Source organism: Carettochelys insculpta, chromosome 2, assembly GCF_033958435.1.
Source record: "Carettochelys insculpta isolate YL-2023 chromosome 2, ASM3395843v1, whole genome shotgun sequence".
NCBI lineage: Eukaryota > Metazoa > Chordata > Testudines > Carettochelyidae > Carettochelys > Carettochelys insculpta.
The window spans coordinates 202,386,355-202,408,497 of NC_134138.1; positions in this window are offsets into that span (position 1 = coordinate 202,386,355).

Consider the following 22,143-nt stretch of genomic DNA (forward strand, 5'->3'; position numbering starts at 1 on the left):
GTGCAATGCGTATCTGCAAGTGCCCATTATCTGACACACTACCATTAATGTTCTCCACAAAAACACTGAGGAAAGTGTTTTGCAGTAATCATTCTTGACTTAGAATCTAAAAGTAGTTTTTGGAATGCATGGTCTAGATGTTTCTAGCCAATAAATAATGTTCCAGAAAAAAATGTTGGAAAATAGAAACTGCAAGATGATGTCACAAGGAGAGCTTTGGCTTCCTTGATCATTGCTTTTCGAGGAGGAAGAACTGATAAGCAGAAATGAGATCCACCTGTCAAGGAATGGGAAGAGAATATTTTGACATAAAATGGCTAATCTTGTGTGGAGGGCTTTAAACTAGTTTCAGTAAGGACAGGTGACCAAAGCCCACAGATAAGTCATAAACATGGAGACCTGGGATAGAGTTCAGAAACTGGGGAGGGTATGGGCTGTAATAGCAGGAATAAAGGAGCAACAAGACAGAACGGGGGGTGGGGGCTCAATATCAAATCAATATGTTAGTTGTCTGTGTACTAATGTAAATAATATGGGGAATAAGCTGGAAGAACTTGAAATGCTAGTAAGTAAACACAGGTATGACATAATTGTTATTACAGAGATGTGGTGAGATGAAATGCATGATTGGAATATTGGTTTAGAAGGGTACAGCTTGCTCAGAAAAGGCAGGCAGGGGACAAAGGAGAAGGTGGTGCGTTATCTGTTAGATCTGTATACATATGGACTGAGGTTGAGAGGCACATAGGAAACTTGTTGAGCGTCTATGAGTAAGGATACAATGGGTGAAAAATAAGGGTGATGTCATGGCAGGAGTCAACTACAGATCACCTAACTAAGGAGAAGAGGTGGATGAGGCTTTTTTTAAAACTAACAAGTTCTTTGAATGTATTGGAGATACTTTTTATTTCAGAAAGTGGAGAAAGTAACTGGGGGATCTGTTCTAGATTTGATTTTAAGAAATAGGGAGAAGTTGGTTGAGAATTTGAAAGTGGAAGGCAGCATGGGTGAAAATGATTATGAAATGATCGAGTTCATAATTCTAAAGAATAGTGGGGGGAGAACAGCAAAATAAAGAAAATGGATTTCAAGGAGGCAGACGTCAGCAAACTTGGAGTTGGTGGGTAAGGTCCCATGAGAAGCAAGACTAAGAGGAAAAACAATTGAAGATGGCACTTTTCAAGAGACATTGTTAAAGGTGCAAGATCAAACTATTCCACTTCACAGAAAAGACTGATAGTACAGCAAGAGACCATCATGGCTTAACCAGGAGTTATTGAATAATCTAAAAATCAAGAGACACCTACAAAAAGTGGACACTAGGTTAAATCACAAAGGATGAATATAAACACAACACAGGTACGTAGGGGCAAAAATAAGCTCAAACTAGCTAGAGATGTAAAGGGTAACAAGAAAACATTCTACAAACATATAGAAACAAGAGGAAATTGAAGGATGGATTAGGCCCATTACTCAGTGAAGAGGGGAAAACGATACCAGATTGTTTAAATGGCAGAGGAACTCAATGACTTCTTTGTTTAGGTTTTCACCAAGATGGTTGCTGGTGATTGGGGACTAGCATAGTGAACGCTGGAGAAAATGAGGTAGGTTCAGAAGTTAAAACAGGAAAAGAACAAGTTAAAATTACTTAGACAAATTAGAAGTCTTCAAGTCAACAGCGCCTGATGAATACTAGAATACTCAAGGAACTTAATGAGGAGACATGTGAGACCTTAGTTAACATCTTTGAAAAGTTATAGAAGACAGGAGAAATTCCAGATGACTAGAAGAGAGCGAATACAGTGTTCATTCATAAAAAGGGAAATAAGGACAACCCAGAAAACTACAGTCCAGTCCAATTAACTTTTCTATCAAAAAAGATAATGGAGCAAATAATTAAGGACTCCATCTGAAAACATCTGGAAGATAATAACGTACTAAGTAATAGTCAGCATGGATTTGTCAAGAACAAATCATGTTAAAACACCCTGATAGCTTTCTTTGATAGGGTAACAAGCTTTGTGGATAAGGGAGACATGGTAGATGTAGTACACCTAGACTTTAGTAAAGCATTTGTTACAGTCTTGCATCACTACTTATAAATAAACTAAGGAAATACTACTGAGCTGTGACTACTATAAGATGGGTGCATAATGGGTCGGCAAATTGTTCTTAGAGTAGTTATCAGTGGTTCACAGTAATACTGGAAAGGCATAACAAGTGCGGTTCTGCAGGTATCACTTTGGGGACTGGTTCTATTCAATATCTTCATCAATGATTTAGGTAATGGAATAGAAAGTACAATTATAAAGTTTACAGATGATACCAAGCTGAGAAGGATCGCAAGTGCTTTGAAGGACATGATTATTATTCAGAATGATCTGGACAAATTGAAGAAATGGCCCGAGGCAAATAGGATGACATTGAGTAAGGACAAACACAAAGTACTCAACTTAGGAAGGAACAATAAGTTTCACACATACAAAAGTGTAAATGACTGTCTAGGAGGGAGTACTGCAGAAAGGGAACTAGGGGACATAATGGACCAAGAGCTGAATATGAGTCAACAAGGTGACTCTTCTGCTCTACTCTGTGCTGATTAGGCCTCAGCTGGAATATTGTGTCCAGTTCTGAATGCCACATTTCAGGAAGGATGTGGACAAATTGGAGAAGGTCCCCAAAACAAGAAACTAAGACCTATGAGAGAAGGCGGAAAGAATCGGGTTTGTTTAGTCTGGAAAAGAGAAGACTAAAGAGGGGACAAGAAAACAGTTTTCAAGTACGTAAAAGGTTGTTACAAGGAGAAGGTAGAAAAATTGTTCTCCTTAACTACTGATGGTAGGACAAGAAGCAATGGGCTTAAACTGCAGTAAGGGAGGTTTGGGCTGGACGTTAGGGGAAAACTTCCCAATGGTCAGGGTGGTTACACACTAGAATAAATTGTCTAGGGAGGTTGTGGAATCTCCATTACTGGAGATTTTTTTAAGAGCAGGTTAGACAAACCTGTCAGGGATGGCCAGATGATGATTGGTTCTGCCATGAGGGTGAGGGACTGGACCTGATGACCTCTTGAGGTTCCTTCCAGTTCTAGTATTCTATAATTTTAATAAGATGGAAGTTGTACTTAGGTATCTTTTCTTTAGACTTCAGGTAATCTGAGTGCATTGCAGTACAGGGCATACAGGCAATGAGATGAATGAAATATCTGTTCTTGGAAGCAGTTATTCATCAATCAATTAACTCAGGAACGTTTTACAATTCCAATCTTCCTGCTTCTGCTGTATTGAATTAAAATGTGACATACAAGTAGTTAAAATTTCACCCTGAAATATATGCTATGATATAGTATGTGAACATCCACCTGCTTTCTGAAGTGAACAGATGTGGACACTTTTACTTCAGGATACAATATGTTTTCTTATTTTACATACTTTCTACAAAAAACAAAATATGCCTGTTGTATACAGTTTTTAAAAAGTAAGAGTTAGGACATTTGTCTGAATTGAAAGTATCTGAAATAAAGACAGCAACAGAATTTTGTTAAAGTGGTGTAATCACTTCTAGAGTATATAGGTATTTAATATTTTTTAAAATGCCAAAATAATGCTACATCAAAAATAGAGAACTTTAAGCATGAAGGTTGAAACTGTCATCTGTTTTCATCCCCAGGTTTGCCTGTATGTGAGGGATGTCTAAATATCAAAGATTTGTTTTTAAAATGTATTAGTGAATATATCTCAACTAATATTTTCAAATCCTGGTGTATTCAGGGCAAGTTGCAGAGGTGAATTCTGTAGGACAGCGTAGGGTTTCTCTCTTCCAGCTAATACATGTTAAAATGTACAATTACAAATGTACAAAGGGACAATTTGCCCTGTTTATACGAGATTTCTAAAATGTTGATTAAGATATTATAAAACAGCCCTTTCGTTCTGATTTAGACAGGTCCATAGATATGTTGGCTCATAGGTGAATTTGCATCTACTAGGAGTTTCTTTGTGTGAGATCAGTGGAGTATTAGGCTCCAATCTTTCTAGAGTGAAATTTGGCTTCCAATGTTGCTGGCATTCTGACTGAGCTAAGAGGTACAAGACTATTTTAGGATGCAAGACAAGGTAATTAAGTTCTCAGTGCTGATAATGACCTGTGTGTGAAATTGGGTACAGTTGTAGAGGGGGAGATAAACAGTGGGAGGGGCTAATTGCTGAAATATGTACCTGGCTTCTGCGAGGTATGGTACAGGATTTGGATTGCTTCTATTGAAGAAGAAAGCAATAGAAACAAACAAACCCATAACTCAAGTCAACACAAGCTGAACACTCATTTGTTGAAGTGACAAGAGAATCCAACAATGACAAGGAAGGGACTGAGCATAGTAGTGAAAATATTGCAAAGCTACATGAATGGATGGTATCCCTTCATCTTGAATATTATATTCATTTCTAGTCACGGTACCTCAGTTAAGATCTTGATGAAACAGAAAAGGCCACAGCATGGCAATGAAAATGATTAGAGGCAGAGAATGACTTCCATATGTGGTGAGATTAAACCGTCTAAGGTATTTACAAAGGTTCAGAGGTGAACTGGACGATCTAGCAAAGGCTAGAAAGATGCTCAGATTTAAACTGTTTCTCAGAATACAAAAAGAAGGAGACATACAATGCAATCAATAGCTTGGTTTAAAACTAACAGTAGGAAATGCCTTATTTTTACAGCATGTGGCACTCTCAGATTCAAGACATTGAGGCAACATGTACACTATTGCTGCTCCATACACTAGATCAAATTTGCCGCAGGAAAAGTCCATCCTGAAATGCTGGTCTTGGCTCAATGCAGCCTCCCAGCTAAGTTGGTGTCACAGTGGAGGAAGTAGCTGCTATCAACACATCAAGTTCAGCAATCAGAGAACCTGTAGGAGAGAAATAAAACAGAAAAACACAACACAAAGACTATCAGCAGCCTCTGAAGGCTTATTCTGAATAACTGAAAATTAGCATGAGGAAAATTTAACTCAGTGACAGGGACTAATTGCAGGACAAGCTCCTACAAATGCTAAGTATGGGAATAGCAAACATCCGTGCCTTAGGCACTAGCCTCAAATAAGAAAGCCCAATTGCTAAACAGCTGGTACCTCAGGCAAGCCTGAGAGGGGCTGAATTAATATTTCAGTGCAAATGACGCCAACAGCTGAATGGAAGAGGAAGCTTCAGATTAATGAGGCTGACTGGGAATCTTAGAAATAATGATAAAAAACGTGTGTGACACAACAACAGCTAGAGCTGCGTTGGAGCCATTGGCAGCAGCTCCTGGGATAAGCTTCCTCATTGATCACAGCTGAAAAGTTGCTGTCAAGTGTTTCTGGGCCTGAGATACTTGAAGTTAGAGCACACTTTAGTAGGCCAAAGCCCTCAGGTCAGCCTGCAGCTCCTCAGAGGGTCAAAAATCTCAAGAGCTAGGGGAGTTCTGCTTGCTGATTTGCACCGGAGGATGAAACACAAGAGTGAGAGTCCCTGAACTGACTGAATCGCTATAGCCGCATCTACACGTGCCGGCTACTTCGAAGTAGCTGCGCCAACTTCGAAATAGCGCCCGCCACGTCTACATGTGGTGAGCGCTATTTTGAAGTTGACATCGACATAAGGCGGCGAGACGTCGAAGTTGCTATCCTCATGAGGAGATGGGAATAGCGCCCTACTTCGAAGTTGATCGTCAAAGTAGGGCATGTGTAGCTGATCCGCGTCCCGCAACATCGAAATAGCGGGTTCTGCCATGGCGGCCATCAGCTGAGGGGTTGAGAGATGCTCTCTCCAGCCCCTGCAGGGCTCTATGGTCACCGTGTGCAGCAGCCCTTAGCCCAGGGCTTCTGGCTGCTGCTGCTGCAGCTGGGGATCCATGCTGCATGCACAGGGTCTGCAACCAGTTGTCGGCTCTGTGGATCTTGTGTTGTTTAGTGCAAGTGTGTCTGGGAGGGGCCCTTTAAGGGAGCGTTTTGCTGTTGAGTCCGCCCTGTGACCCTGTCTGCAGCTGTTCCTGGCACCCTTATTTTGATGTGTGCCGCTTTGGAGTGTAGACGCTCCCCTGCAGCACCTACTTCGATGTGGTGATGCCCAACGTCGATGTTGAACGTTGACGGCACCAGCCCTGGAGGACGTGTAGACGCTATTCATCGAAATACTACATCGAGCATCGATGTCACTACTACAAGCTATTTCGATGTAGCATTCACATGTAGACGTAGCCTATGAATATTAAATTGACACCCAGAAAGTAAATTTACAAATCCAGAATAAACTGAAAAAAATCCAGGAAATAAAGTTCTGATTTTATGTAAATTTACTTCATTTTATAGTTCTTCTGCCATGATCCAGATGCTCAAATTTTGGCCAGCTCAGAGCTACATTAGGCCTGGCTCTAGGCATCTTGGCAAGCTGCTAATTTACAAGTTGCCATCCTTAATATAGATTTGTGTTTTAGGGAGACTAGAAATCTTGACATGCAGTGCTCGATCGAAACAGTCTCCTGTGCAAACTGGTATGTAGCACTGCCTGCTGGTATCTCCATGGGTTTCTCTTCTACGAGCCGTGGGCCTCACTGGATCACCTCTGAAGTAGAAGAAAGAGGAAAAATAAGTCCAGATAGATCTGGAATTTGAATAGGTTCCTCAATAAAGTATTAATCCTAGATTATGCAGAGATATTCAGAAGAAAATGTAAATGAGGAAGCAGGAACAAATGTTCATGCATAGTTTATCATTCATGCCATTTTAGAAAAAGTGCCTATGCCAAAGAAAGAAACAGTAACTCAAGCGTATAGCAATATAGTTTTTGTTTTCCTGCCAGGTAATTATCCATCACCACATAATATAATCCCATAAAGAAAGATTCTCTTATACTGAATTATTACAGAAATTTAATATTTTCCAAGACTTTTTACAGCCCCATGTCTATCATTTATAGGATTAAGTGAAAAGAATAATGCAAGATAAAAAAGAAATTCACGTTTTGACTATTAAGGCAAGCTGTGTATAGTCAATAAAACTATCATCATCAAATAGTCTGAACACAAGGATCAAAGTTTAAAGCCTGAGGTTTGACTCCTGCAATTCCTCATTGAAAAAATCCTTACAGCCTTATTTCTCACCTCAGTATTGTCAAACTATATCAAGCCAATAGTCCATCCAAACTTGTATCCTGTGTTCCACTGAAGGGAAAACTTTATCCTATAGGGAAAGGAATAAACTCACCTCCCTAATAGAAAACCATGCAACAACGTGCCTATGTACAGAGTTTCTTCCCAACTGCAGGAATTTAGAGGTTGGCTTATATCCAGAAGCATGATGATAGATATCTGTTAAATGTTTTTACCACAGCACAACTGAGGACTGCATCTTGACATGGTGGGAAGGCTTGTGAGTTCCAATGATCCTGAGAACTGTGCTAGTTGGGTCAGTCAAGCCAGAAGGTCAAAGAGGAGGAAATGCAAGAGAAGCAGTCTACCTGGCAGCTGGCTGAAAATGTCTGCAAATTATCAACAGTTTCAGTGGGATGAGTGCCTGCAAAGATTAGTGGGAACCCCAATGACAGAGACTCCGTCAATAGATGAAAATGGTAAATCAATGAATTAACTAACTGCAGCAACAACCTACGGGAAAGGCTGTGGGAAACAACTCTCTATAATAATTTCTCAAGATTTTTTTCATGGCAGAACAAAGGCAAACCTTTAATTCATACGCGGTGATGGACACTGCGACCCTCCCGATTTGGAAGATGTAAAACTATACTCAGCATAGCTGGTGAGTTATGTGGGCCTGTGGTGCCCTAGCACCAGGAATGTTCCTGGCCTTGGGTTGGGCTCCTGCAAAACTGACCACCTTTTGCCCTTCATCCTCCACCCCCCGCTCCCCCTGCTATTCTGTGACCTCCCCCTGTGCACCCCTGGCCCCCTGTTTTCCCTGGGGGAGCCCGGGGGGGCAGCAAGTGGGAAGCTGTGCTCAGAGACCCCCACCGTTCCTGAAGCCACTGCCAGAAGGGGTGCACGAGCTGTCTCCCTCCACACTCCCTTGTGCACCCCACTCCTTCCAGAGCATGCACCCTCTCCTCTCCCATCCTGCTCCTAAACTCCCTCCCCGAGCCTGCACTCAGGAGTCCAGGACTCCCCACCTTCTCTCCCAGGTTAGAGCTGGCACCCAGAATCCAGGCACCTCTCATCCCCTCCTGAACCCACATTTCCTCCCAGACCCTGCACCTTCCTGAACCCTTATCTCTGACTCCATCCTAGAGCCTGAGCTCCAGACCCCCACTTGCACCCAAGTCCACCCAGAGCCCCACCCTCACCTCTCCTGCACCCAAATTCCCTCACAGAACCTGCACCTATCCTGCCCCTAATCCTCTGCTCCAGTCCACAATCTGAAGCCAGCACCCAAACACCAACCCAGAGTTCACACCCAAACCCAAACTGCCTCTCAGAGCCTTAGGCAGGTGTGGGGAGAGCTTGAGTGAGGGAAGGATGTGCGCTCTGGGCATTCTGGGCACTGCTAAAATTTCTGCAAACCTGCTGCCCCTAATACTCAGAGGAGGTTCTGGTGACTAAGAATACTGGGTGTAGTTGATGGTGCTGTATGAAATCTGTCAGAAAGTGCAGTGCCTAATGTTTGTATCCAATAAAAGTGTGATCTGAAGCTTTATTAAAGTAAGAACATAAACTTTGAGGAGTATATGTGAAAGCAAGCCCATCATTTCAACCAAAGAACTGGAAAGATGTAAGAGGCATAGCTGTGGAATCTCAGAGTTGTGATAGCATGGTAGAGGCCTAAGCCAATCAGAGAGAGGCTGCAGAGTGCAACCAATCTCAGCCCAGCAGGCCCATATAAAAAGAGTTGCAGTGGTAGCACAGAACAGTTGTTGCCTGGAGCTGGAGGAGAATGGATGGGGTTCATGACTGACTGAGGGAACTACCTGGCTGAGAACAGAGCAGTTGCTGTCAGGGATCACAGGAAAAGAGAAAGTCAAAGCCTTCAACTCTACAGTGAGGGCAAAGTGTTCATAAAGGGCATGTAAACACCATGAAACTATTCCAGAATAAATAAAAATGAGTTAATATGGATGTAAACATCAGGCACTGCACTTTCTGACAGATTTCATACAGCACCATCAGAACTGCAGCCCACATTTCACACTCTTACAGCTGAGCTTGCCCCCGATTCCCTGGACATCGTGGAATGCTGCTTCTGGCAGTGATACGAGCTTGGATTGCTGCGACTGCATCCTCCAGGAGGGATGGGACAATCGGTCATAGCTGTGGAGATTCTGGATGCAGAAGGCCACCTTCCTGGAGCTCTTCAAGTGTCTCACTGCTCCACTCTGGTGACAAGAATCCTGCATGAGACATGTTATCCCTGCGCAGATGTGTGTGGCCATCGCCCTATGGAAGCTTTCCACATTGGACAGCTACCACTCAGTCAGGAACCATTTTGGCTTGGGGAAGTCCACAGTTAGGGTCATGCTCCTGCAGGTTTCCAAGGCTTTCAACCGTATGCTGCTACGGAGGGTCGTCGCTCCAGGAAATGTGGATCCTGTCTTGGACAGCTTTGCTCCCATAGATGGCACACCCATCCCCATCCTGGCCCCTGACCACTGGGCCCCAGCTTCCATCAATAGGAAGAGGTACTTCTCCATGGTGCTGCAGGCCGTCGTGAATCACAAGGGATGCTCCACCAACATCAGCACTGAAATGGCTGAGAAAGGTCATGATGCCTGGATCTTCCAGAACTCCTGCCTCTTGTGAAAGATGCACTCTGGAACCTTTTTCTCTGACCACATCGTCAGAATCAGGGAGATGAACTTGCCCATCATCATCACTCTGGGCAATGCAGCCTATCCGTTGCTCCCCTGGCTCATGATTCCCTACGCCAGCTGCCTTGGCCTCAGCAAGGAGCAATTCATCACAAGACTGAGCAGGTGCTGTGTGGTGGTGGAACGTACATTCAGCCATTTGAAGGGGCATTTCAGGGGTCTGCTCACCCACTTGGAGTTCAGTGAACACAACATCCCCTTTGTGGTGGTGGCCTGTTGTGTGCTCCACAATATTTGTGAGAGTGAGGGTAGACGTTTCAACCTGGGTGGAGACCTGAGGCTGAATGTCTGGCCAGGGAGTACAAGTAGCCAGACATCAGTGCCATCTAGAGAGCACATCAAGAGGTCATGCTGATCAGAGGCACCTAGAGGGTGAGTTTATACCAGGCTACTTTTGAGGCTCTCCTCTGTGCCTCTCCACAAGTGGCCCCTGCGTTCCCTGTGTGTGCACGTCATCTCTCAACCCTCCCTTCCTACTTTTCCCCTCCACTGCAGAGGAAACAGCAAACCCATCAGGTGGGGAACAACAGGACTCTTTATTGGAGGACATACGACAGGGGAGGGAATAAGGAGAGAACCTGGAATGGGAGATGGGGGAGGGGAGCTCAGGAATGAGACTTGTAGTGGCTCCTGCCTCTGGGATGTCAGGAGGCTTCGGCTGCCCTAGAGGTCTCACCACCCTGTGTTCTGGGGCCTGGCTGGCCCCTCGGCAGCATAGGCAGAAAATCTGGGGCAGGCGGCTGGTGGCCTGTTGTAGGCAGGCCGCCATGTGCTCAGTCACTGAGGTGGTAGAAGAGAAAGTGGTGTCTTGCTGGTGTACCAGCTCAATCCAGGCAGCTGCCCTCTGCTCCCAGTCAAACTAGTCCCTTTGAAGTGGATGGGAATTTTATTATTGGCTAGGCCAATGCTGAGAGTTTTTGAAAATCTTACCCTTTATATAATCAGAATGATTGAAACTCAATATTTTATTAGGAAGCTTTTTGACAGTCCAATACTGTGCCATTACATTAATGACCTTGGATTCCTTTCCTGACTAACTCGTGATCAGACTTTCCATAAGATAACTGACAATGCATTAACTTCTGTCAGATCTTAGAAAACAGCTGATTAGTGCTTGCAATAGAGATCTCCTGTTTTAGATGTCACTCTAGTATAAAAACTGTTTTCTAGTTGCCTTTTCTTGTTTCACATTTTTCTAGCAAATTAATTGTGTTTTTCAGTCCCCAGGAGATGTAAATTATTATCCACTTGCAGTGAATGGTGATTTTTATGGAGTGTAGTGTCTCTGCTTCAACATAGTAGCCTGATAAGAAGGATAACTGTGAAATAATGCTGCGTGTTACCTTTAAATCAACCCAAAATATGGAGGAGGCTTTGTCAAAAATCATGGACAGTGTTTTAGACTCTTTTACTAAATTAGAACTTTGTGGACAAACAGTGCAGAAAATTACTGCTGCCATGTGCAACTCCAGATTACTGAAATTACAAGTGTCTTGTTGGGTACATAAGAAAAACTTTTTTTTAAGAAACCGTGGTTTGACATGGTTGTCCTTGATAATACTCAGCTGTGAATGGAAAAATGAGAATTCAAAACTGTGTTAAAATATAAATGGAAAGCCCTTAGTTTCTATAAATACACGAGGGAACAGCTTCGATCTACTATATTTTAAAAAAATCTCTTGAAGATAGAGTTTCTCAGATGAAAATTTGCTCCTGTTACTTGGGCATAATTATTTTGAGAGAGAAATGTAAGCAGTGCTGCCTATAGCCCTATTAGAATTTCTTAAAGTAGCCTCTCTGTTTGCAATCTTCAGGTATGCTGCTAAAGTTTTATTTGGTTTTGTGACCTTACGCATTGTGTATTAAAAATACGTCATCCATTTCATAACAAAATTGTAAGGTGGTACAAAAATATTGGTTCTGGGTTTGGTGTGATCCACACAGGCTCAAGTGCACTGTGGAGCACTGACTCAGTAGGTACTGTAGGCACCAGATGGTAAATATAATAATAAATTAATACATGGCTCTTCTTGTACTCTGTTTTCTCAGTAAATTAGGTGTGGAGTGTATGTGCATGTTTAGGGGAGGGAGGGACTCGTGGACAGCCCTGTAAGTCCCACTGGAGTACTTTGGCCATTGTTCTCTTTGGTCTAGCTACTTGGGCCACTGACCTCTCAGTTTTGGGTCGTCATTTTTGCAAAATTTTGAATTTACAAAACAAAACAAAATGACCCTTGAAGCATTCTTAGGGAAGTCATTCTGATATTACTTACCTGGCTGCAACTGCAATGGAAGATGGCAGTTTTTTGCTGGAAAAATAGAGCTAGTAAGAGCTGTATGTTGATTGTGAGTGACTGGGCATATGCCTTCTCATCACAGACGTTGGACTGTTCTGAGACCGCTCAGCCTCTGTCTTCTCCCATGCGTCTCATATCTTTTCTCGTTATTGTGTAACGTTATTGGAGAAGAGGTGCAGTTCCATGAAGTTAGTGTTCTTCTTCCTAGCTACTTAAAATTACTTTTAAAAATCTTGGAAATATTGGGATTGTAAATAATTGATAGTTACATGTAATTTTAACCTGGCTAACACTTCTTTAGTAATAGATCACTCCAACTCAGGCACAGGATGCTTAAATGAGCTGAGGATTCTTGAAGCATTACATTCTGTGGGTACAAACAGAATTTTAATCATTAGGCATTGCACCACCGCATATCACCTTAAGTTAGAGATAGAGATTCCCTTGTGTCACTTTTGAAGCATTTCAGCTTATGTTGGAGCACTGCATTCTTCTCTCTTTCCTCTGCCAGAGGGATCAGTCCCCTGTAAGACTTCAATTTGATGAGCGTGTAATATTTCCCTGCAATATATGCAGCCACAGTTTTTGTGTGGGATGTGACTGGGGGATAGAATCTGATGAGTGTTACATATCAAGTAACGAATAGAGTGCGTTCTCTCCCACACTGCACAAATGGGTGCGTGCAGTAGTGTGTTTTCTTTCTCCCTCTTCCCCATTAGTCACATTTTCCATCACTTTGATTTTCTTCACTTTCAGGTAATTGTTTTATGCTTTGTCTAATAATATAATCTTTCCACACCCTTACTCCCATTTGTCCGTAATAACAGCTTGAAGAAAAGTGACCAAATGCTGGTGGAACTTTGCTTTTCATTTTCACCATGTTGTACACTCGATCCTATATTTAACTAAGATATTGGCTCTGCCAGTTGTGATTTCTTTTGTCTGAAAGATTAAAGCATACACTGTGTAATTTTATGATGCTTTCGGTCAGAATAAAATCTAAGAAATATGAACGTGTCTTCTAAATTCTTGTCAATATATTTTTATGACCAAGGGAATGACTGACCCTATAGGTAAGCACAGAAGTTCTGTATCAGAGGGGTGGCCATGTTAGTCTGTATCTTCAAAAACAACAAGAAGTCCTGTGGCACCTTATAGGAGTTCTGTGTTCTCTTCTTAGCTCTCCTGTGATTGCCTGGGCGACCTTGGATAAATTCGTTATATCTCTTTAGGCCTCAGTGCCCCCATCTCTAAAATGAGGATGATACTGTTTTCGACTTTCCAGAGAAACTGTGACTCTTATGATATAGGCATAACTCTCCACAGTCTGTGGATAGAAGTTTATAAAAAAAGATTTAAAATATTGCTAGTTTATTTTATCTTACCTGTATAACAGTATTTATTTGCTCTTTGAAAAACAGGTTTCATGGGAAGAAGACTTCATAATGCTCTCTGACGACATTGCTCGTCTGAGAATAAGAATATTTAAGACATTTTTTCCAAGAAGGAAATTTAAAGAGCTTTTAGAAATACTTTAAAATTGTTTGCGTGTCATAAAAAAGCAAGTATGTTAGCAACAACATTTCAATATTTGAATCAGAGGTTCCTTTTAAAACAGAGGAACCATGCCTGGGAAAAATGGACAAGAATTTTGTGATGTTTTAGCTGTATGACTTCCATTTATCTGTATGGTTCTTACTGGCTCTAAATGTGGCCATTAACTAACCTTTACAAGCTGCTCTGGAAACAAAGAGGTTATTTTGTAGGTCCAGTATTGCAGAATGAGAAGATGGAAAACTAGACTGCTTGTCAAACAGTTTTATTTAATCAATGCACATTGTAGATGGTTACCAGCCCCACCTATTACTCAATACTTCCCATCATAAAACCTCATTTTCCACTGCTATAATTTTGCCAGTTTTTAAAATTTTTCCATACCAGTTGTTTCCTTCCAGCAGATTTATTTATTTATTTATTTGAGTATTTCAGCCCAAGGCGTCCAGCTATTTCTGAGAACAAATCTAAGGAACAATGCACTGGTTTGCCCAAATTCTTGCAACTTCTGTGAAACACTCTTGAAGGGGAGGAACCTCTGTGATGGAAATGTGCCGTTAGCTTGACGGTACTGCAAGGATATGCTGCAGAGAGACGCATCTGTGTTGTGAGAGGGAATTTGGGGCCAGAGGGGGAAGTGCGGGGGAGGTGCAGGCTCTGGAAGGAGGAATAGAAGTGCGGTGCAATGCTTTCCTGGGCCTCTGGAAATGGCTCCTGGAGAGGTGGGGCGATCCTTCTGCTGCAGCCCTCACATGCTCCCCCAGACCTCCTTGCTGCCCTGGGCGCCCCTCCTGTGCATCCTCTGGACCTGCCTGTCACCCAGGGCAATTGAAAATTGCATTAGCAGTGCAATGGGGTTAGAGCATCTTCTGGCCATTTCTTCTCCCCGGCTGTAGATACCTACATCTCTGCAGGTAGGGAAAGTGAGGGAGGGGGATCCATGTCATGTGCTGCTGCATGTCCTACTCCAGCTGCCCTGTGAGGTCTGCCCCCCATCTCTTCCTCCTTGTTGCATCTCTGGCCTGGCAGCCTGTGTCCTACCCCAGCCCTCCATAAGGTCTGCCCCCAACAGCCATTTCCCACTCCCTGCACCTCCTGGCCTGGCTGCCCACATCCTACCCCAGATTCCCTCCCCCATTGCAGGGTCTGCCCCCAACATCCATGCTACCCCTCATTGGAGCCTCATACTGGGGAGGTCAGGATGGGCTGCCCCTTGCCTGAGATGGGGCAGGGGTGGTGGCTGGGGCCAAGAGGGGGTATTGCAAGACATCTGAAAAGCCCCTGACGTAGCAGCTGGTCAGGTGTGCGGTCCCTCCTCCCCTCTTGCCACACAGGAAGTCCCTCATGGTTGTGGGAGGGGGCAGCTGGGAGAGGGAGGGCTGCCAATCATGTTGCTCCCTCCTCACCCCACCGCACAGGTACTGCAGCCAGGGCTGCCCACCATGAGCTTGTGGCTTCTGGCACTGCTCTTGTCTGCAGCTCCTTTGCAGCTTTGAGAGGCCATCCTCAGGCAGGGCAGAGGCCTGGCTCCAAACATTGCTGGACTAGAGCCCCCAGCCCTGACTATTCACAGTGCTTGAACACCTGGGGCCCAAATAACTCACCACCTGTGGCTGAATATGTACCTGCCCAAGTTGTTTGGTGCATATTTGGAGTATCTAGACCCAGCCACCGCAACTACTGCCAGGACTACATTTTTGTTCATGTCTTATTATGTCACTGTCCTCCTCTCACCATGTTGCTAATGATCCCAGCCTGTTTTTTCAGTCTCCAATGATTTTTTTTTCCCAGCACGTCCCCTGCACGTGGGAAATCCTTGCGATTCCAATCAGCAACCTGCTGCTTTCTATGGCCATGTCTACACGAGCCCCAAACTTCAAAATGGCCACGCAAATGGCCATTTCGAAGTTTACTAATGAAGTGCTGAAATGCATATTCAGCGCTTCATTAGCATGCGGCGGCCACGGCACTTCGAAATTGATGCTCCTGGCCGCCGCGCGGTTTGTCCCCACGGGGCTCCTTTTCGAAACGACCCTGGCTACTTCGAAGTCCCCTTATTCCCATGAGCTGATGGGAATAAGGGGACTTCGAAGTAGGTGCGGTCCTTTCGAAAAGGAGCCCCGTCGGGACGAGATGCATGGCAGCGAGATGCGTCAATTTCGAAGTGCCGCGGCTGCCCACATGCTAATGAAGCGCTGAATATGCATTTCAGTGCTCCGTTAGTAAACTTCGAAATGGCCATTTGCGTGGCCATTTCGAAGTTTGGGGCTCGTGTAGACGTATCCTATTTGTTCAGGTCCCTCCTAGAGATTTCAGTCTTTCAGAATACCCGTGAGAAATGAATCCACAATAATAATGTGGAGTTAAAATAAGAGAATCCTAGTTGCTCATCCTTCTGGGCTCCCAGTGCATGCTGTTAATATTATTGGGCAGATCCCAAGCTGGTGTAAATGAATGAAGTCGCATCATTTTACATTTTGGAATATCTGACTCCCATGTCTTGTTTAGACTGCGTGCTTTAAGACAGCAAGCATGTTGTTAAGTTAGCAAATAACAATAGTAAATTAACACAAACCTGAGGAAAGTCTGGTTTCTGACAAACCTAAACATAGGAGGTTTAAAACATGCATTAAGGTTCTTGAGATAATATTTTATTTTGTTATCGGCAGTTTCAGCAGCGAGGTTCCCATTAACACACATGGAAGTAATGCTGCCAAATCCCAAATGTCAAAGTGCAAATTTGCTTCTTTATATACGATACTAGCAAATTGACCCAGCACTGCTGGGCTATGTAAGTGAAGTAAGGGTTGGGGAGGTGTAGCAGGCTCTGCCCAAAATGGATGCCCCTTCTAAGTGGCGCGGGCCCCTGCAGTTTGCCCACTTTGGCTACGTCTACACGTGCACCCAACTTCGAAATAGCTTATTTCGATGTTGCGACATCGAAATAGGCTATTTCGATGAATAACGTCTACACGTCCTCCAGGGCTGGCAACGTCGATGTTCAACTTCGACGTTGCTCAGCCCAACATCGAAATAGGCACAGCGAGGGAACGTCTACACGCCAAAGTAGCACACATCGAAATAAGGGAGCCAGGCACAGCTGCAGACAGGGTCACGGGGCGGACTCAACAGCAAGTCGCTCCCTTAAAGGGCCCCTCCCAGACACACTTTCATTAAACAGTGCAAGATACACAGAGCCAACAACTAGTTGCAGACCCTGTATATGCAGCACGGACCCCCAGCTGCAGCAGCAGCAGCCAGAAGCCCTGGGCTAAGGGCTGCTGCCCACGGTGACCACAGAGCCCCGCAAGGGCTGGAGAGAGAGTATCTCTCAACCCCCCAGCTGATGGCCGCCATGGAGGACCCTGCTATTTCGATGTTGCGGGACGCGGATCGTCTACACGTCCCTACTTCGATGTTGAACGTCGAAGTAGGGCGCTATTCCCATCCCCTCATGGGGTTAGCGACTTCGACGTCTCGCCGCCTAACGTCGATTTCAACTTCGAAATAGCGCCCAACACGTGTAGACGTGACGGGCGCTATTTCGAAGTTACTGCCGCTACTTCGAAGTAGCGTGCACGTGTAGACGCAGCTTTTGTGTCCAGCCAACCCTGGGTCCCGGTAGATCTGGGAAGTTGGGGTACTGGGCCAATGGCAGTCTGGGCTGTGGCCCTCCAGGTTGGGCTGGGCAGCTGGCCAGCAGCTCTTGCTGGCCTGCCAGTCTGGCCTGGGTCCCCTGGTTCTAGCCCCCAGGAGCCTGGTCAGAGAGCTCTGCTCTGCTTGGAGGCCAGTCTTTTAATGGCCCTTGACCCCTGCCCCTGGTCCTTCTGGCCCCAGGTGCTGCTCTCTGGGGGGTGGGGCACAGGGGCTCTGGCTCAGAGCTCCCCCACCAAGGTCTCTGAGTGGCTTCCTCCACCTCCGACCCCGGGGGGGAGGCCACTGCACCTCACTACAGGGTTTTTTTGTTTGGTGGTTGTTGTTTTTGTTTTAAATAAAAACAGGAAACAGTACACGGTTTATGCAAATGGTCTTATTCTTGGAACAAGAAGAAGTTTGAATTAATAGAAGTCAGAGTGACACAAATGTTGCACAGAGCGAGTTGACAGACAACATTGGCACTCTTTCTGTCCTTTGCTGGAATGAATGGAGGGGTAGGGGAGTGTTGGGCTGTGGGAGGGGGTGGGTGGCATAGGAGTGAGTGCAGGGGGCTGGGAGAGTGAGTGGATGAGGGCAGTGGGTGGAGCGTGCTGCAGTGAGGGCACAGGGTGGGGACTAAGGGCAGCGAGCTTGTTGTGCGGTGAGGTGGAGAGGTGAGGGCAGGGGGTTGGGCAAGGGAGGCTCAGGACAGGGAGTGGGATCACTGGAGTGCGGTGAGGGTGGTGGGCACTCAGAGCACAGTGTTTGGTGTGAGTGAGGGGGGTCTGGGTAGGGGACGGGGGGTGTAGTTGTCAGCTGGGGCTTTGCTGGGGGGAGCGAGGGCAGGAGCTAGGGGATGGAGGGCTGAAGGCTTGGTGCGGGGGGGTAGAAGCAGGGTTGGGCTGCGGCCAGGGGGGTGGAGGGTTACAGGCCCGGGGGGGCTCAATGGAAGGGGTGGGGTCAGGGTGGTGAGGGTAGGGAGGAGGGCAGAGGGTCTAGAGTGTGCGGGAAGGCCAGGCACAGGGTGGGAATGCAGACGTCAGACTAGCGGCATTATGGGGAGGGGTTCTGGCCAAGGGTGGAAGGCAGTGGAGTGTGAGCAGTGAGTTGGGTGGGGCTGAGGGCAGAGAGTGCCGGTGGGTGGGTCAGGGCAAAGGGTAAGGAGGTCACAGAACAGGGGGTTTATGTAAAGGGATTGGGAGGTCTCAGAGAGCTTGCCGGGGTGGCCACAGTAGCGAAGCTGGTCCATGCGGAGGAGTAAAGGTGCATTGCCTGGCCCTGGCATCTCCTTGCCGGGGTCTGGGTCCTGGTTCGTGGTCCCAGCGTCTCTGGGAGGAAGGGCTGGCCTGGGCTGGGTTGGCTTCTGAAGCCCCAGCAGTAGCTCCTGGTGGGAGTGTCATATTTCCACACTGGGGAGGATGCTTGCGCTGGGCTCCTTGCTGGGGTGTGGGGTTCTTCCCCTGCCCCAGCATGAACTGGTGGAGGGAGCGGGACACAGCCAGGTCTGGGGCGCTTTTCCACAGCCCAGCAGCTGCTGCAGTGGCAGTGGGGCCAGAGCCAGGGCCAGAGCCATGTCTTTTATTCCCAGCCCTCCCCAGCAGCAGTGAGGGGACAAGTGGGGCTGGAGTCATGGCTGCAGGTTTTTCCCCAGACCCAGCACAGCCGCAACGGGGGTTGGGGGTGGGGTGCAAGGCTGGGGCCAGAGCCACGGCCATAGCTCTTTTCCCCGGTCCTGGCACAGTGGCAGCAGGGAAGCAGGGGCTGGGGCTGGGATCGGTGCCGAGGCCAGGGCTGTTTTCCTTGTCCCAACATAGCAGCAGCAGGGGGGAAGGGCTAGAGCAGTGGTTCCCAAACTTTTTGGCATCACGCCTTCCCCTTTTGATTTTTGAGAAACCCTCATGCCCTCTCCCCCACTTCTTTACCACCATCCAACCCCCTTTTAACAAAAAAATTAAACTCATCATTTAAAATAAACACAAGAACTTGATGTGAAACGTTATTTAAACTTAAAAATAATCACAAATAGTTTTTCCTGGCCCTTTGCGGGTGCATGGTGCAGCTCCAGCTGGCCAGCTGCCTGAACCCCATGCCAGCCACCAGAGCTGCCCACACCAGCTGCCTGCCTGCCTGATACCTGCACTGCCAAAGCCGCCTGCCTGAGTCCTGCATCACCGGGGCCAGCCACTGACCTGTCTGCCAACTGCCCAGGTCAGCCGCCTGCCCACCCACCAGTTGCCTGGGCCCTGTGCTGCTGGGACCAGCTGCCCACCCACCAGCTGTCTGCCCCAGCCCCGGGCTAGCTGCCTGAGCTGCCCACTCAAGCCCCATGCTGCCAGGGCCAGCCACCTGCCTGCCATCCTGAGCCGTCCGAGCCCTGCGCTGCCAGGGCCAGCCGCCAGCCCATGCCACCTGATCCCTGCGATGCCGGGGACAGCTGCCCAAGCACTGTGATTCCCACAAGCCATCCGGCTGCCCAAGCCCCTCCCATCCTACAAAGCCAGGCACCACCAGACCCCCACTCTGACCCCATCCCCATCCCCCTCTCCTGAGCCAGGCACCCCCAGTCCCCATCTAATCCCATCCTCCTCTTCCCCCACACAGCCCACACTCAGTCATCTTTGCAGAAGGCAGCTAGCTCCACATGGGTCTTCACTGGCTGCCTGCTTTTTATAGCGTCTGCACTGGGTCACTCATGTTAAATGGCAGGGGCTGGGAGCCGGAAGCAAAGGCCAGCTCTTTCTTCGGGTGGGGAAAGTGTTGTGGGGGCTGGGTCACCTTGGGCCGCCCTCTGGAATTTCTTCACCCCCCCAGGGGGGCACGCCCCCCAGTTTGGGAAACTATGGGCTATGGGCTGCGCTGTGGCCGTGGGTTTTTCCTGGCCTTGGCACACTGGCAGTGGGAGATCCAGGGACAGGGTCATGGCTGTTTTCCATGGCCCCAGCCCAGCAGCAGGTGAGGAGTAGGGAGACGGGAGAGAGGGAGGCTGCAGATTTTTCCTCAGTCCCAGCCCAGCAGGGGAGTTGTGGAGGGCTGGATCCTAGGCTGCAACCACAGTTCTTTTCCTTGGGGTGGAGGAGGGGTTTGGCCTAGGGCCAGGGTCGTTTTCCTGGCCCCGGAATGAGCTGAGTGCCGGGGCAGGGGCAGGGTTTGTGGCCTTAGCATCTTTGGCGGTGGACTAATATTGTGGGGGGGAGTAGCACTGGGGCAGAAGGGCTTTCCTGGCGTGGTGCTGTGGCTGAGTGCTGGTAGGGGATTTGGGACAGAGGGGCACTTGACTCTTATCTCTACGTTGCCAATGTTTTCCTGCTGCAGCTGCCCCCAGTGGTCACTTTGCTGTATGGCTGTTCCCTGTGCTTGCTGCCCCTGGTGGTGAGTCTGAAGTATGTCATCCTTCCTGTCGGTGCCCCTCCCTTTCCATCTTCTGGGAAATGCTGGGATTTTTTGGCATGTCCCTCCTTCCAGGCACAACCAAGCCCTGACCTTGGTTTAAGTTAGGGTGACAGGAAGCTGCACACCAAATTTCATGGCTGTAGCTCTTATGATTTAACAGGAGTTCTTGAACAAACATAGCACAGACAGACATACTCTAAAATACATAGTAGATAGGAATTATAATAAAATGTTTCTGGACCATGTACAAGGTATCAGAGTTTGATGCAATCTTGCATACGCTATGACAATTCCTCTGTATAAACATTTTCATAGAGAACATGATAACACAGACGTGAAAATAATTGCAAACTGAAATGCAAAGGCAAATACAAAACTGACATAATAGGATCTTTATGCCCTTTTAAAATATTATGGTGAACTGTGACAAGACTGCAGTTGTTAAGGAATGGACAACAGTGGAAATATTTCTGTCAGAAGAATGGACTAGACTTACAAGAAATTTGAAATGTGAATCTCTAATGATGAGAAAAGAATGAATTTGTAAAAGGACGTTTGGACTCTTCTAATACCTGAGCACAGTTAAGCATAAATCTATGGTTAACACTAATCTCATTTTTCTCAAATTATTATGAAAGTAGAGCACCAAAAAATCTTACATTGCAGATAACAGAATTTATTCCTAAGTACTTTTTGATGTATAATTAGGTAGTTACCATTATATTTTATGTGAAGGTTCTTAAGATATGTTATCTTGCACGCCAACAGACTTCATAATGATTGTTATACTGGATGGAATTATGTAGCACAGAAAGGTTTTTACTCTGCTGAAACTGTGTTCTGAACTAAACTCCGTGTTCTTCACAATTTTAAACTGGGGGGAAAAAGTCAGAGAAGTTTAAGAAAAAGAAGTTAGTGTTCCTGAACGATTTCACATTAAAATGTTGGAAACTGAAGTCCTCTAGTCTCAGAAGAAGTAGTTAAAACACAGTCTTTCCCTGAAATGGGCATGCTCTGTTACCTGGCAGGAGCAGCAATAGGGGTGAGAAGGTAAATCAGTCTTTGTGCCTTTGTCTCTGGTACTGACTATGGCATGGTTATCTCCTCCCTAGGAAGATGCAAAAAAGGGAACCGACTCACTTCCCACAGGTCCCACTGGTATTGGCTGGCAGCAGCTTTCCAGGCTTGTCCTGATTAGACACTGACCTAGAGTTGAGCAGCTTACCAGCCACCTCTCATAGGCGCTTTTTCTGATTTTTAATGTGCTGCTGAATGCGTCTCAATGTGGACTAAAATGTGGAGGTGATAACTGTGTAACCCATTGGATATTCATGGGTTACATTTTATTTTGCACATACCTTTAGCTGACTCACCAGCCCTCTGCTCTCTAATGTGTGTCCCTTGGGATTTATTGT